Below are 17,774 nucleotides of genomic sequence, written 5' to 3'. Positions count from 1 at the left end.
TTGCACAACTGTATGATTGTTATGGTAACCATAAAAATGGAACTATCATTCTTCAAATTACACACTACCATACTAGATTACCTACATATGTCTGTTCTTCTACATTACCCAGAATTTCTTTTCAGAAAATGCTATGTCTGTCCTATAGATGTTTAGGAGCAAGATAAAGTGGTCTCTTTCAAAGGGAGATTCTATAACAATGAATCTTTCAAAGGCCTTGCTCTTCAAGAATTCTAGGGCTTTTCTGTCAAGTCTTTTAATCCTATGGTCACCGGGAGACCTCAAAATATTTCCCCAGGAGGCAGAGGAACTGCCTGGAAAATGTATTCTCAAAATCAATGTTGGTTTTAAAGAAGATGATGTCGAATAGTACAAATGTTAAAACGTCATGGATGGTTCTTAAAAGACTTGGCACTGTTCTGTAGAATACTGTGAATATTCAACAGAGTCTCAGTTTAGTGGGGTGAGAGATTTACTTAAGAGATACAGTCAGCCATTAAAATTTAATTTGCTGTTTAAAATAAAGAACAATACATACTAAAATAAATGTCAGCTCTATCTCAAGATGATCAGGGACTCTGTTATTACTTTGGTCAGTGTTATGAAGGATTTTGTAAACTTTAACAGAAAAAAGGTTAATTAACCTATTAATGTGGAAAACCAAATCTAACCATATATATCTTTATTCATTTTTTTTCTTTTTTCGAGACATGGTCTTGTTCTGTTGTGATTCCCCTGCCTCAGTCTCCCAAGCAGCTGAGATCACAGGTGTGCACCTCTGTACCCAGCCTTTAGGGTGGGTCTGGGAATTGAACCCAAGCCTCCTACATTGCCTCAGCCTAGTAGCAGCATCTTATGAACACACATCACCACAGCTAAGTCTTGCGTCTTTTAAATATTCATTTTGGGCCAAAATTTTGTTGCACTGTTCAGGGTTGCTTTTATAATTAAAAAAAAATGCAGGCTGATAATATGTAACTTCCTGGCTGACTCTAATATCAAATACTTAAATATAGTAGTACTTAGACGAAAATACCTTCATAATTACTGCTTGCTTGAGAGACTCCAAACAAGGAATTGTAATTTATTGCAGCCCAGTGTTACTTCTTCGCTCTTTCCAGCTTCAGGAAAGGAGACCCACATGACTCCACCCACAGCCTGTACCTCTTCTTGCACTTCCAGGGGTCTGGTCTCCCAGCACACTCACCCTGCCTCAACCCAGCTTCCACTGACCTCTTTCCCATCCCAGAACCAGCTCTGAACGACCTCTTCCATTCCTACAGAAGCAGCTCCCCACAGCTGGACTCCAGGCTCCTCTCTCCTTCCTACCTTTCATACCCTCCAGCACTTGGCTACGGGGAAGTTCTCCTAAGACATACATTCAATGCACCCCTTTCTCGACACTGCTCTACGCCACATTCCTCAGCTTAGCATTCAAAAATCCTCTGTGACCTGGCTTCAAACCATTTCTTCATCCTTCCCTACCTTCACTAACACGGCCCCTGGCAAACCTGTTCTGCCCAAATACCCGGCATGAGTAATTCCCACAGACTCCATCTTTACTTCCAGATTTAGTTCTTTTTAAGGAAAAGAGCTGTTTCTCTCAACTACATATTTTCTAATTCCAAGTACAACTATTTCAGTATTTTGCAGATAGTAGAGGCAATATATATTTACTGAGTTCTATTTTTTTTTTAAGAGAGGTTTTTGTTATAAGGTATGTGCGCTCTCCAGAGAGACAAAGAAAGACAGAAATCACCCCCCAGCTGGGATGGCCATGCCACAATCCCTTCTCTTCCATTCTCCTCTCAGAATTTTGAGTATGCACGCACACGTGCCCAGCATGAGTTTTAAGCCACCAGGTCCAGGACTCGAACCGAGGTCAACTATGTGGAAGTCCAGCAATGTAACTATTACACTACAAGCTGGTCCCTGAGCTGACTCTTTAATTGGACTCTTGCAACTCTAACCACTGGTAGAGCCATGAATGGCTTTTATCTAATATCCATTTACCAGAAGCACCAACACTTCTGTGAGTGCGGAATCTGCACCGGTGCAATGCCTAGGACCACCACCCATGGCCTGGGAATACTGTCCTAGAGACATATATGGGTTTAGAATCAGTTTTTCATATTATAAATATATACTAACTCCCAAGCATAGATGAAAAGGAAACAAAAACGGGGCTTTGGGGCGGGGCAGAACTCTTAGGTCAGAAGATAGTCTGAATGTCGACCTTTCATATGAGTTGCATATCTTTCATTAAGGCAGTATGCCTTAACAATCATCAGAAAGAAAGGGGGCCAGAACCAGCAGATGGTGTAATGGTTATGTCGCTGGGATCCCACATAGTGGACTGCAGCTCAAGTCCCAGACTCGGCGGCTTAAAATACATGCTGGGTGCATGTATGTGCGTGTCCAAGATCCCAAGAGGAGAATGGACTGTGGCATGCCCATCCCCCTGGGGGGTGATTTCTCACTTTCTGCCTCTCTCTCTCTCTGGTGAGCTATATAGCAAAAATCTCTCTCAAAAAAAAAAAAAAAAGAAGAAGAAAGAAAAGGAGTCAATATTTCATCAAGCATAACATATGCTAGACCCTGTGCTAAGCCCTGCACATGGCATTACATTAAACCCACCACAACCTTATGAGAGGTGCTCTCTGTATATCCCTTTTAACGTAAATAAAGTAAGGTCTCTGTATATCTCTTTTAACTTACAGAAAGTAAGGGTTGTAGGAGTTAAAACTTAACCAGATTATATACCTCACAGGTGGCAGAGCAGGATTCACACCATTGTTCTTACATTTCACCCCTCAGGTATCAGAGTCATTTAACCCATGACACCATCCCTAAAGGTAGGAGTGAAGATGACTGTGATCAACATATTGGGTTGTCTGTCTGTATGCTCCCAAACCAACACTGAACTCAAACTTGGACAACTTGATCCTTGCCCTGGACCGGAACTGGGACAGAAAAAGGGAGGAGATGTGAGGGGAGGAAAGGCGATCTCAGTTTTCCTCTGGCTGGCTGGGTCAGGAAAGAACCTGGCAGCTGCAGTGAGAGGCATCCAACTAGGGAGCAGGAAGCAAAGGAGCTAGTCTGAGCAAGAGGGAAGGAAGCAAATGTGTGGAGAGGCAGAGGAAGACCAGTTTCTGGGTTGTTTGCCCTTGGATTCTGGGAGATACCACAGGATCCTTAAAACAAACTCCCCTTTCTGCTTAACTGAGCTCTAGTGGTTTCTGTTATTTGGGACAAAAAAGAAAAAAAAATGTAATTAATGCAACAGCTGTGGAAAGTTTCCTAGAATGGCTAACTTGCCATGGCTTTCTCTAATGCTTTCTCATTAACAAAGCCACGATGAGACGTTGCAGTCCACACTGCCCGCTCCTGGGAGCACGGAGCCTCCAGGTGAGGGGAGGCAGACTGGGTCATGATTTCTATTTCAAAAACAAATACACGTTAAAAATGATTGCTTTTGTAATTCGTATTACATAAAGCACAACAGCACTGACTTTTGGCCAGCAGGGATTTGAAGGAGAGAGGCTCTCACCCCTATGTTCTCAGAATAAGGAAAGGGAAGTGTAAGGGGGGGTTTCTGAATGACTTTCTTTTTTTTTTTTTTTAAGTTTTCACAAGGGCATGATATTAAGAAGATGGAGACATATGAGATCAGTGGGTCAGAGCTTCAGAGACTGCAGACGTAAACACAAGTCCCATCTGCCTCTCTCAGTCATGTGACCTCGGGCAAGCAAGCACCCCCCTGCAATCCCGTTTTCTTCATCTGTAGAACAGGGATGAGTATTTCACACAGGTGTTTTAATAAAGAGAGATAATACATATATAAAAAATGGTATCAAGTGAATATTCAATAGATGATATGTTTTGATGTATGCTACATTTGCCATAATTACTACAACAAAGCTAAGTGAAAACATCAACTTTTGCACATGGTTATTTTCTTTATCCTAGGACTTTTGGCCCATCACCGAGAGAAAAATGAGTCTTCTCTTGATGTATTTCCTGGTATGTACCAAACACCAGCTCAGGGAGATAGCAGAGGGATGATCAATGAGGCCTACTGTGTACCCAGCACTGTCTTAGGTTTGACAGATATTCAAGATTATGCTAGTGATTTAGTGTTTTCAAAATAACTCTATTTCAAAAAGAAACGATTAAGTAGGACTATAGAAAAGGATAATTGAACACACATTTAAAGTATTGTTATGCTTGTGGGAACACTCCTATCCTAGGAATTCTAATTACATCTGTAAGACCACAGGAGAACTGTTTAAACAATCCCAACTGGAAACTCCTGATTCTCCCATATAGAAACTTTGGTATAATTCCACTAAGTCATCACTCAGGCCAAAAGACTATAGGGCAACTTTATATGTGGGGTCTTCAAAAAGTTCATGGAAAATGTACATTATGAAAAACTATGCATGGTTTTCGAAATTTTTTCATCAAAATAAATTTCCACTTAAATTCAATTTTCCCAGTTGTTTTTGAAGTCCCTTCATATTTTAACACTTGGAGGAAATATAATGTAACAAAACAAATTTCTTCACACACAGAACTACTGACTGTCCTCCTCTGAAAGTTAACAAAGGGACTCCACACATTTCTTCACATAATGCTGGAACTGCTCGGTTTTTGGAATTCTTTAACAACTACTTTCTAAGCCAATTCATGAGCTTCACAAGAAAATCAGTTACCACTTTATAATTATACTTTTTTTAAAGATAGATTATCCAACTTGATCACTCACCTGATTTACCACCCTTGGCTCTGAACTGACTTGGCTGTTTCCAAAAATCAAATCCACCCTCAAAAGATGAAGATTTGCCATTACTGAAAATGTGCCCTGTGCTGAAGGCAATTTCCGACAAGGAGTCCAAAAATGTGTATGTCGTCCACTGGCTCCTTACCACCGCCCACCGGCGAGCGCCAGCCCTCTCCATTTGTCAAAACATCTTTCGGACCCTGCTTGTCTCTGCAAAGCAGAGCTCCTTCACAGAGATGTCTATCTTTAGGACCCACAGTTGTTCACGTCCTATCCACTCCTCACCTGACTTCAACCGGCTCTGCCTTCGATCACGCCATGGAAACAATTCTTGGGATACCCACGAGGCGAAGTAAAGGACTCAGTGGTTACATCTGTGGCCCATTTCAGCTCTGTCTCAGATGTCCTCCCTGCAGCAAAGCACAGGGTAGCTGACCCTCACTTGGCACTTGGCACCAATTTTGCCTTTCCTTTTCTTTAGTTCTAACATAAGCCTTTCTTTCAAAACCAATCTTTTCCTAAAAAGCTTCCATCTTTTTTGTCTTTCCATGAGTGAGAGACACAGACAGAAAGACAGAGAGCACCACTAACAGGGTCCTGACACCACAACCCACCTTCAGCCAGCCCGGGGTCACGGGCATGTGCAAGCCTTGCATACTCAGAGAGGTCTCCCAACACAAAGCCAGGAGCTTCCCAGGCGGAGTGGCCTTACAGAGCATCACATTCAACTGCTGCACCACTGCTGGGCCATGGCTTCCAACCTTTAACTGCTGAATTTCTTCAGACTCTATCCTTGGTCCTTTTTCCTTTTCAGATTACCTGCTCACCCTGAGCCACAGGCTCCATGACAAAAAAGGTTAAAAAGGTTCAGTGTGCAAATTCTATACGATTTTATTACAGGTTCATGCAAACTCCATTCAAGATATTGAACACTACTATCATCTCAAGGACTTCCTGCACGTACCCAACTCTCTCCTACTCTGAATTCCTCAACCCCTGGCAACTACAAATCTGTTCTCCAGTTGTAAAAACTTGTATTTTCAAAAATTATACATAAGGGCCAGCAGAGGGCACAGTGGTTAAGGTGCTAGATTCCCACATGGCCGACTATGGTTTGAATCTTCGACCTATAAGCTTAAAAATCATGCTGGGCATATGTGCATGATTGCCTAAAACCCCAAGAGGAGAATGGATTGCAGTGGCTGTCCCCCTCCAGGGAGTGATTTCTCAGTTTCCCTCTCTCCAGTGAGCACACCTGCCCTATGACAAAAACATGAAAAATAAAAGTACATAATGGAGTCTATAAACTCTTTATCCAGCATAATTTTCTGCAATCCACTCAAGTAGTTTTCACTGCTAAGAACCATCCCATGATATGCTTATTTAACCATTAATTCACTGAAGGACATCTGGACATTCTAATTTTGCTTGTTATAAATAAAGCAACTATCAGAACTTGTGTACAAGTTTTCGTGAGAATATAAATTTTCATGTCTCTGGGCTAAATGCCCAGCAGTGCAGTTACTGGGTTTTATGGTGGTTGTGTTTAGTTTTTAAAGAAACTGCCAAAATGTTTCCAGAGTGTCTATGCCATTTTAATTTCCACCAGCAATAAGTTAGTGATCCACTTTCTCCACATCCTCGCCAACTTCGCCTTTTTCTTTTCTTTCTTTTTTTTTTTTTTGGTTTAAAGTATTTACATTTATTCAATTTACAGTCAGAATGGAACATCTCCTAAGTCATCAGTATCCTGAGGAAGAAAAATCAAATGCAAAGCAAATGACTCTCCTGTCCCATCTCCTCCATGGCACCGCTGAGGAAGTTCCCACTTCACAGAGCTGCTGAAGTCCTTTCTAGTTCCGAAGGGTAGACATTTGGTAGTAGGAACCACCTTTTCATCTTAATAATGGAATGGATGGTTCTTTGTTAAAGTCTTTTCCATTTTCCAAGTCTGTGTACCCCAACCTGGGAGGCAGCAGGCACTGCCGAGGGTCCAAGGGTATCATCTTATCCCACCAGTCTGCACGGCCTCTGAGCAGAAAGAAGCTTGGCCAGTGTGGAGGACCAGAGTTCAGCTGTCTGGGTCACTGTGGAGTCAACCGTTCAACTTTTCTAACATAGATTACAACCACAGATATGTGCTTTTCTAATCCCACTGCAGACTTTTCATTAAGACCTTGTTCCTTTGCACACATTTCGGGCACAACATATTGTCCTCCAGCTGTGGGGGTGGGAAACTGCAGGCTGGAAGTAGAAAGAAGACACACACTCTCCCTTTTTGCTTCTCAGAAACCCATGCTTGTCCAGCATGAAACTGCAGATGAACCCAGCCACCTGTGTTTGCAGGGAGACCTCTCCCATGGACCACATACCACCTGACACCATAGGCCTCTTGTGGGGATCCCACAGCCTCTGATTCTGCCGTCTCCATCTTCCCAGCCACAGATGCAATTCTGGCCCAGGAGGCCAGCACAGCCCCTGGGGCAGAGGTTGTCACCTCAATTGTGTTAACTCCCTCGAGTTGCGGATTGCTGCAGACTCTTTCAGGTTAGGCAAAGCCTCTGCAGGTGGAGGAGCCACTTCTGGAGGATTAGCCCTTTCAGAACACATCCCTTCCTGAGGACTTTCTGCAGAGGCTTTCCCTCTGCCCATCTTTAATTTTCTTCGTAATGATGACTCAATCCTAGCCTCTTTTGCTGTGGTAGGAATATCCTTTCGATTTGGATAAGCATCGGCACACAGTCTCCTATATGACTCTAATTTCTGGCCTTTGGAGCTGATCTTTAATTGTTGGCACCAAGCCCGCAAGATATCTCAGTGAAGCCAGTTGACTGGTGGCAGCTTAGAGGGCAATGGGGGAATTGGTATCTTTTTCTGAGGCTGTAGGCTGTCACTGCTTTGTGCCTTCTCCTTTGGACAGGAAGCTTTGTCATCCTTCACATATCTTTTTCATTTTTTTCCCTTTGCTGAGGTTGCCAGTAAACCTGTAGATGTGCTTTGTTGACTGGAAGCCTGCTGTTGCTCTTGTTTCAGATATTTGTTCACACTCAGAATTTCCATACTCTTCCCTTGACTTCTCTGTGGATTTCAACTCCTTGCCTCTTGCATGCTCCATACTCTGAAAGTATATGGAGCTGATAAAGAAAAAATTCTTCTCATTTCCCAACTGGTTCATCACCTTTGATTGCTTTTTCTGCCTTTTTCTTTTTAATTTGAGACATGCTGATAGATATATACTAAAATCTCATTGTGGACTTAATTTGCATTTTCTAATGGCTACTGATGTTAATGTTTTTCTATTTCTTCATTTGCAATTTGTAAATCCTCTTCAGTATATATCTTCTGGTCATTTTCTGTCTGGATTGCTTTATACTGTTGAGTGTTAAAGGTTCTTTACATATCCTAGATACTAGTCTTTTGTTGGATATATGGTTTGCAAATTTTTCTCTCAGTTTGTAGTTTGTCTTTTTATCCTTTTAACAGGGTCTTTCATAGACAAATGTTTTAAATTGTGATGAAATTCAATTGACCAAACTATCTTTTATGAATTGTGTTTCTGTGTGTCAAAGTCCATGACATTTTTCTCCTCTATGAACTTTTCTATAAATTTTATATTTTTACATTTTATATTTACATCCATGGCCCATTTTTAAAAAAAGATTCTTTCTTTCTTTCATGAAAAAGAGAAATGGTGAAAGAAAGACAAGCACCCTCAACAGAGTCTCATGTTATAATCCATGCCCCAGCTTTCCAGGTCAGCCGAGACTACATGTCTCCAGTATACACAGGTCAATTCAGGAACTGAACCCTGGTCTTCCATATGGCTCCAGCATCATGGAGTGATGTGTCACTGCTATGCTATGTGGCTGGACCAGTCCATGAACCATTTTGAGTTAGTTTTGCATAATGCATGAAGTCTAGGTCAAGGATTATTGCTTTGCTTATTTATATTGCATTTGTCCAACATCATTTGTTTCAAAGGCTGTACTTCCTTCACTGAATTGCTTTTGCTTCTTGTAACATATACTAATAAAGTGCCCAGGTTCAATCCCTAGACCAACCTGGACAAGCTAAGCACAGTGGCATCTACCTGTGATTCCAGCCAAATGGAAAGCAGCGGTAGATGACTACAGTAAGACTCTGTCCAAAAATCTCCATCTCTGCTCTTCTATTCCCATAGATGCACATTCTCTTCCATCAATCAGTCAGGCACATTGGTATAATCTAATTCTGGTTCCCTCTTTTGTCCCATTAACCTATGCCTGTCCCTTGTAGGTTTTTGTAAATGCTCTTGAGAACATTCTCTTTTTGTATGAGGTGAGCATTTTTAGTATAAATACATGTTGGCCTTTTTGAATGCCTATTCTGTGTCAACTGACATTATCTATGATTTTTATTTTTGATTTGGTTAACAGGTACGTTATGTGTATTGATTTTTTGGAGTTTTTGTTTTTTTTTTTTTTTTTTTTTTTTTTTTTTTTTTTTTTTTTTGCCAGAGAGCATATACACTCACCAAAGAGAGACAGAAGGAGGGAAAATGAGAAATCACCCCACAGTGGGGATAGCCACCCCACAATCTCTTTCCATTCTCTTCTTGGGATTTTGGGCACATATGTACACACTTGGCATAATTTCTTAAGCTGCTGAGTCTGGGACTCGAACTGTGTTTAGCCATGTGGGAGTCCAGCACTGGTCCTGTGTATTGATCTTTTATAATAGCATCATTGATATAAATACTATAAAATGTACCCATTTATATCATACAATTCAGAGCTTTTTAGTGTATGCAGAGAGTTGTGTAATCGTTACCACTACCTAATTTTAGAACATTTTTATTCCCATAAAAGAAACTCATACCATGGCAGTCATTCCACATTTCTCCTTCTCTACAGCCCTTCATAACCATGAAATGATTTTCTTTCTCTTTGAATGACCTATTCTGAGTGTTTCATAAAATGAAATAATAAAATATGTGGCCTTTTGTGTCTAACTTCTTTTACATAGCATACATTTTTCCAGGTTCATCCATAGTGTAGCATGTATCACTACATGCCTTTTTATGGCAAAATAATATTCTGCTGCACTAATACATTATATTCTGCTTTATCCATCTTGGAAGAGACTGTAAAACTTAATTCTTCAAATGTTTTCTAGAATTCTCCAGTGAAACTACCTGGGCATGGAGATTTTATTTATTTTTTTGGTGGGGGAGGAGCTTTTAAATTATAAACTCAATACTTTTCATGGTTACATGATTATTCAGATTATCTATCTGACAAGGTTAAATTTTTTTAAACTTCCGGGAACACAGGCAATCACCTGAGACAGAAAGAGAGAAAACAACCCCTCCCCAATGGCACATGGGCATGCTACAATCCCCTCTCCTCCATTTCTCCATCTCGTTGGGATTGTGGACATGCACACACATGTACCCAGTGTGTTTGTCAAGCTCCTAGGGCCAGGATTCAAACTGGTCAGACACATGGGATCTGGTTTCCTTAATTACTAGGCTATGGAGCTGCCCTGACATGGCTGAGTTTTGTTAGCTTGGTATCTTTTAGCAATTGGCCCATTTCTTCTATGTTGTTGAATTTCTTCATAAGCTATCTGTAGTGTTTCCCCTATAATATTTTTTATTTAGGAAAAGTTTGTTGTAAGATGTGTGAGACAGAGAGAGGTTGAGAGAAAGTGAGAAATCACCCACCCCCCACCAAGGGGGATGGCCACACCACAGTGCCTTCTCCTTCACTTTCTTCTAGGGATTCTGGGCATGCACACACATGCCTGGTGTGATTTTCAGGTCATTGGGTCTGGGACTCAAACCACGGTTGGCCACATGCGAGTCCAGTGCCTTAACAACTGTGCCACCTCCTGGCTCCCCTCCTATAGTCCTTTGAACATCACAGTATCTGTAATGATGTCTCATTTCAGGTCTAATATGACTTAAGTCTTTTGCCAGTCTTGCTAAAGGTTTATCAATTTTGTTAATTATTTTGAAGAATAAGTTGTTTCACTATTTTTTCTCTTTTTTCCTGTTTTAAATTCTACTGATTTCTGTTATTTTCATATTTCTTTACTTCCACTTACTTTGGATTTATCTTTATTCTTCAATTCTAGGTCTTTAAGGTAAGAACTTAACTTCTTTTCATTTTCTTTCTTTTTTTTAAAGAATTATTTTATTTATCATTACTATTTTTTAACTTTGCTACAGGGCATATGTGCACCTGGGAGAAAGAAAGTAAGAAAACAAGCCACCAGGTCCAGGACTCAAACTGCAGGCAGCCATGTGGAAGTACAACACTTTAACTACCACACCACCTACTGGCCCCATCTTTTCCGTTTTCTTAAGATTTATTGTTTTATATTTTTAGTTTCGCTACAGGGCATGTGTGCTCACCAGAGAAAGAGAGTCAGAAAGAGGGAGAGTGAGAACAAGAGAGAGAGAGAGAGAGAGAGAGAGAGAAGAGAGAAATCATCCCCCAGGGAAGATGGCCATGTCACAATCCCTTTTCCTCCATTCTCCAGAGTCTTAGGATTTGGGGCATGCACATACATACATCCAGAATAACTTCCAAGCCACCAGATTCGGAATTTGAATCACAGATTAGGCCATGTGGGATCCAGACTCCTTAACCTCTATGTCACGTGCTGGACCTGAGAACTTAGCTTCCTGATTTGAGATATTTCTGTTTTTCCAATGAAAACATTTTGAACTGTAAGTTTCCTTCTTAGCACTGCTTTAATTGCATTTTACACATTTTGATATGCTATGTTTCAATTTTCGTTCAGTTCTATGTATTTTTACTTCCTTTGAGACTTCTTTGATCATTGTACTATTTATTAGAGTGTTGTTTAACTTCTAAGTGTCTACAGATTTGCCTGCTGGCCTTCTGTTATGTATTTCTAGTTTGATTCCATGGTCAGAGAACATCCCATATGTCACTTCATTTATTCTACATATGCTGAGTTGTTTTTTTTTTAAGACTCAAGGAATGATCTATCTTGGTGAATATTCCATGGTTGCTTAAAAATGTATAATCTGGGGCCAGCAGGTGGTGTGGTTGTTAAGGCCCTGGACTCCCACATTGCCAACTGAGGTTCAAGTCCTGGCAGTGGCTTGAAGATCACAACAGATTCAGGGATCAGGGCCACTGAAGACCCTCTGCTCAGACTTCATCCTCCTGCCCCCCAGATCTAGCCAAGGAGCCTGAGAATACAAGGGAACTCATGGAAATGTCAGATAAAGAATTTAAAATACTCATAGTGACAAAGCTAACAGATGCAAGAAAATAGAGACAATGAACTCCAGAAGGTGCAGGAGAAAAGAGACGAGTTCTAGGAGGTGAGGAAGTTCTGCACAATCTGAGAGAGGAGATACATATCATAAAAAAGAATCAAATGGGATTGTTAGATTTGAAGGCTGTAATACAGGAAATCAAAATGTCCTTTGAAAATATCCAAAACAAATTAGATCATGCAGAAGATCAAATCTCAAATGTAGAAGACAGAACCTCTGACTAGAAAAATTCACCAAAAAGACTGGGAAAATAACTGAAAAAAAGTGAGAATAACATATGAGTAACACTAGATACCATTAAATGCTCAAACATATGGATCATCAGTATCCCAGAAAGTGAAGAAACTAGTGAGGGCATTGATAATCTGTTCCATGAAATCCTGGAAGAATGCTTTCCAAATCAGAGAGGAACTCAAATATCCAGACTCAACAAATACAAAAGACCCCACATAGATTCAGCCCAAGAAGATCTTCCTCAAGGCATATCATAGCCAGATTGACCAAAACCACAAACAGAGATAAGATACTAAAATTGGCAAGAGAGAAACATCAAGTTACTTTCAAAGGATATCCCATCAGGCTAACATCGGATGTTTTGTTGGAAACAATGAAAGCAAGCAAAGAATGGGATAATATGTTGAAAGTGTTAAGTGAAAAACAATTTTAAACAAGAATACTATACCCAGTGCTATACCAGGAAACCAAAAGACAGAAATAAGAGAACAAGAAATGACCAAGAAAAAGGCCAAATTGGGACCAGCGGGTGGCATGATGGTTGAGGCGCTGGACATTCCCACATGGCTGACTATGGTTTGAGTCCTGGACCTGGTGGCTTGCTCTCTCTCACTTTCCCTCTCTCCCCCTGTGTCTCTCTGTGGTCAAATTAAGATAAATGAATGAATAAATAAAATAATTCTTAAAAAAAAAAGGCCAACTTAATGATAGGGACAATAATAATATTGAATGTTAATTTCCAGGATTTAAATGGAAAGATCAGACCACAGTAACACTGCAAATTCAATAGAAGAAATATTAATTATATGAGTCTGAACTAGTGAAATGGAATTTTGACTTTAGACTAAAACATTACTCATTTCCTTCGATGCTTTGATTTCCATATTTAAGGATTTTTGTCTTCCCTCGAACTGCTGATAGTTTCATCTACCTACTATTTGAACTGAATCTTAACCTTTTTCCTGGCTTTAAGCAAATTTCTCTTAACATTTTTTTATTTTGATCTATTAAAACTGGAACTATTTTTCTTGAAAGTAAAGAATACATTAAAAAATACCGATTAATAATTATAAAATCACCTGTGCTTGCTATTGAAAGTTTTTAACTTAATTAAGATCTTCAGTGAATCAATAAAATGTGAAAAAAAAAAGGCATGGAAAACAACTGTAGATACCAGAGACAATGTGGGATAAGGGTAGGGGAGGACTGGCAGAGGGTGAGAGGTAGGAAATCAAGGAGGAAAAAAAAAACCCAAATTATGTAAGAAACAAAAAATAAAAAATTTTTGTTGATGATAACATGTATAGTAATATCCTTGATTGAGCCAATATACAAAGTATTCTGGGTGGAAAACTTCATTTTTTATACTGTATTGATGTACAGTGAATGCCTGTGAATAAATAAAATTTTAAAATTTTATAAAAAGAAAATCACAACAAATAAATGAATGAAGGAATGAAGGAATAAATAAATAAATGTAAAAAGAATGTATAATCTGCTCTGGATCGATTTAGCTATATATTTATTTATTAAATCATATATGGTTGATTCTATTTTTCAGGCCTATGTATCCTCGCTTGTTTTCTGAAAGAAGGTTTTAAAGTACCCAAATAAAGTTGTGGAGTTGTCATTTCTCCTTTCACCCTCAGTTTTTGTTTCATGTAATCTGAGGCCTGTTGTTTGGTGTGTATAAACTTAGGATCATATGTCTGTTGGGGAATTCAGGCTTTTAACAGTATACAATGTCCCTCTCCGACTAAAATTTACTTTATCTGATAATAATATAGCTACACCTGCTTGTCTGAAATTAATATTTGCATGGCATATCCATTTTCATCCTTTTACTGTCAACCTACCTATTTTATTGCATTTGAAATGAGTTTGCTGTAGACATCTAACTTTTATAAAGCCATTCTGTCAAACTCTACCATTTAATTAGTATATTTAGAATACTCATCTTAAAGGCAGTTATTAGTATGTTAGGAGTTAAATTACCATTTTATAATTTGCTTTTTGTTTGTTTCTTCCCTTTCTTGTTACTTGATGTCTATTTTCTTACTTTCCTGTGAGTTAAATCCAAATTTCTTTTTTGGATTCCATCTTTAATTACTATGACACACACGCACACACACATGTACACACACACACACGTCTTTTTAGGTTTCTGCCATAGGGCATGTGGTGAGAGACAGAAAGTGAGAAATCACCCCCCTGGAAGGTGGCCATGTAACAATCCTTTCTCCTTCATTCTTCTCTCAGGATTTTACGTACACATGCACATGCGCCTGGTGTGATTTACAAGCTACTGGGTCTAGGATTTGAACCATGGTGGGCCACGTGGGAATCCAGTGCCCTAACAACCTGCTGGCCCTAATTTCAGTTTTTAAATATCGCTACGTATAATTTTCTTAGTGACTGCTTGGAGTGCTACTACACACACAGACACACACACACACACACACACACACACACACAGAGCATGCTATAAATGAAGTGCAGAGGCCTTAATTCCACTTTTATCCCTTTACAGTCTCTACTTTTTCTCTACTTTTTATACATACACTGAGTACTACTTCTGAAAGTATAATTCTTGCTTTATTCATCAAATATGATTTAAGAAATTCACGAGAAGGGTAGTTTATATTTGCCCCTAATTTTACCTACTCTGCAACTCCAAGTGTCCTTCAGTTACCATTTTCTTTTTGTTTAGAGAACTTCCTTTATTTATCCTTCAAAGACATGTTAGCTAGCAACAAATTCTGTTTTCCTTTGAGAATGTTTTTATTTCTCTGTCATTTCTGAAGAATATTTTCACGGAATAAAGAATTCATGACAGTTCTTTTCTCAATACTTGAAAAAGAAATGTTCCATTTCCTTTCGGCCTCCATGGTTTCAAATGAGAAATTGTTGTCATTCAAGTTGGTGCACCTCTGTAAGTGATGTGTAATTTCTCTGCACTTTAATAATTTTATTCTTTTATTTAGTTTTCAAAAGTTTAAGTATGCATTGCTTTGACATAGATTTCTTGGGTTTATCCTGTTGGCAGTTTGTTCAGTTTATTAAATCTGTAGGCTACATCTTTGAGCCATTTCGGAAAGTGAGCTGCCATTATTTCTTTGAATACTTTTCCAGTCCTATTCACACTCACTTTTCTTGGGCCTCCAGTGATATAAATGTAAATTCTTTCATAACTGTCCCAGAGGTTCCTGTCTGACAAGGTAAATTCTATTAATCTGTCTTCAAGTTTACTAATTATATTCTGTTATCTTTAATCTATGACTGAGCCCTGTTTCCAGGTTTAAGTTTTTTTTTTTTTTTTTGAGAGATTTTCACTGTAGGGCGCGTGCGCTCGCCAGACAGACAGAGAGAGACATAGAGACAAAAAGCGAGAAATCACCCCCCAGAGGGGATGGTCACGCCGCAATCCCTTCTCCTCCATTCTTCTCCCGGGATCTTGGGCACGCACGCACACGCGCCCGGCGTGAGTTTTAAGCCACCAGGTCCGGGACACGAACCGCAGTCGACTACGTGGGAGTCCAGCGACATAGCCATTACGCTAACTGCTGGTTCCCTCCAGGTTTAAGTTTTAAGCAAATTTCCTTACCAATTCAAAACTGCTTTTCTTGAAATTACCAGCTGAACTTGCTATTGAAAGTAGTTAGATTATTTAAGAAATTGTGTAATCAATAAAATGTGGGAGGAAAAGGAATGGAAGACAACTGTAGACACCAGAGATAATGTGAGAAAAGGGCGGGAAAGGGCAGAGGGTCAGACACAGGGTAAGTGTGTGTGTGTGTGTGTGTGTGTGTGTATATATATATATATATATATACTAGAAATGGAAAATTATTGATGATAACATGCATGATTAAGCCACTATGCAGTATATTCTGGATGGGAAGTCACATTTTGTATGCTGTGACGATGCTTGGATGATGAATGTAAATTAATTAATTAAAAAAAAGTTTCAGGAGGAAAAAAAACATGAAAACTGTTTTTCTTGAAATTAAAAACAATGCATATTTGTTGACTGCAGTAATCTATATAGCCCCAGCTAGGTGCTACTTTATAGTATGTTCATTCTACCCACTGAGGTTTATGCCTAAAGTCAGACTTATGTTCATGGATATGTATATATCAGCTGTGCTTGCTATGGGAAATATTTAGATTAAGTTCATTAGCAAATCAATAAAATGGGGAGAAAAGCCATAGAAAGCAACCATGGATACCAGAGACAGTGTGGGAGGAGGGTGGGACAATGGCAGAGGGTGAAAGATAGAGAATAAAGGATGGCCCAAAAAAAAAAGGCAAAATATACAGGAAGCAAGAAATGAAAAATTACTTGTTGATGATAACACATATGTTGATGTGCTTGATTGAGCCAATATAATATACACTGTATTCTGGATGGGAACTCTCATTTTGTATGCTATAATGATGTATAGTGAATGAATGTGAAGAAATACATTTAAATTTTAAAAAATCTACTACTGAGTCCTTCCAGGGATTTTTTTTTTTTTTTTTTTTTTTTTTAGGCATTTTTAAAAAATCTACTTCTGTGTCCTTCCAGGGTTTTTTTTTTTTTTTTTTTTTTTTTTTTTAGCGATATTTTCACTTTTGTGTTTTCCACTTGGTTCTTTGATTTATTTGCTGAGATGTTCCTTCTTCCTTCCTTCTTTCCATCCTTCCTTCCTTTCTTTCTTTCTTTCTTTTTTTTTTTTAAGGCTTTTGCCATAGGGTAAATGTGCTCTGCCAGAGACAGGGAGAGGGAGAGTAAGAATTCAGCCCTCGGGAAAATGGCCACGCCACTATCCCTTCTCCTCCATTCTCCTCTTGGGATTCTGGGCATGCATACATGCCTGGCATGAATCTCAAGCCACCAAGACTCAAATCAGGGTCTACCATGTGGGACTCTAGCGCCTTAACCACTGCATCACTTGCTGGACCCATATTTTTTCATTTGTTTAAAGAGACTTCATAATTATTTGTTAGCTTTACAAAGTGACTTTAAAATCCTTGTCACATAATTACAAAATCAAATTAATCTCAGTGTTAGTTTTCAACCATCTTTTCTCATCAATTTGTAATTTTCCTGGTTTTTGATATAATGAGTAATTTTTCACTGCATCCTAGGCATTTTTGATATTACAAGACTAGATTCTATTTCATCTGTTTAAAAGTAGGTAGTCCCTTATGGAGGTACAGCACAAGGGACAGGTGGGTGTGTATGACCAATGTCATGCTGGCCACAGGTGGGTGTGAATGACCAGAGTCATGCTGGCCCTACTGCCACCAACACAGTAAAAGTAGAACACTGACTCACAATGCCTCATTACAGAAGGGTAGACAGAAGTTCAGCTCTTCTCTTGACTCAACTGACAGCTTCCTGGTGAAAGAAGGGTACTAAATCCCACTGTCTCACTCCCTCCAAGTGCCCTATGCCACCAGAAATGGGGAAAA

The 17,774-nt window shown here is 39.3% G+C and overlaps 1 protein-coding gene and 1 pseudogene across 3 annotated transcripts in view; both read right to left on the bottom strand.

Annotated features, from left to right (window-relative positions):
• The window catches only part of DIS3L2 (DIS3 like 3'-5' exoribonuclease 2), a 456,478-nt gene that overhangs the window by 178,545 nt on the left and 260,159 nt on the right, over positions 1 to 17,774 (bottom strand). The window lies entirely within an intron of this gene.
• On the bottom strand, positions 6,023 to 8,412 carry LOC106734157 (developmental pluripotency-associated protein 4 pseudogene; annotated as a pseudogene).

The sequence above is a fragment of the Tupaia chinensis genome, unplaced genomic scaffold (assembly GCF_000334495.1).
Source record: "Tupaia chinensis unplaced genomic scaffold, TupChi_1.0 Scaffold149383_1, whole genome shotgun sequence".
Lineage (NCBI taxonomy): Eukaryota > Metazoa > Chordata > Mammalia > Scandentia > Tupaiidae > Tupaia > Tupaia belangeri.
Note: the sequence above shows the minus strand (reverse complement) of the source record. Positions and strands in the feature narration are given on the sequence as shown.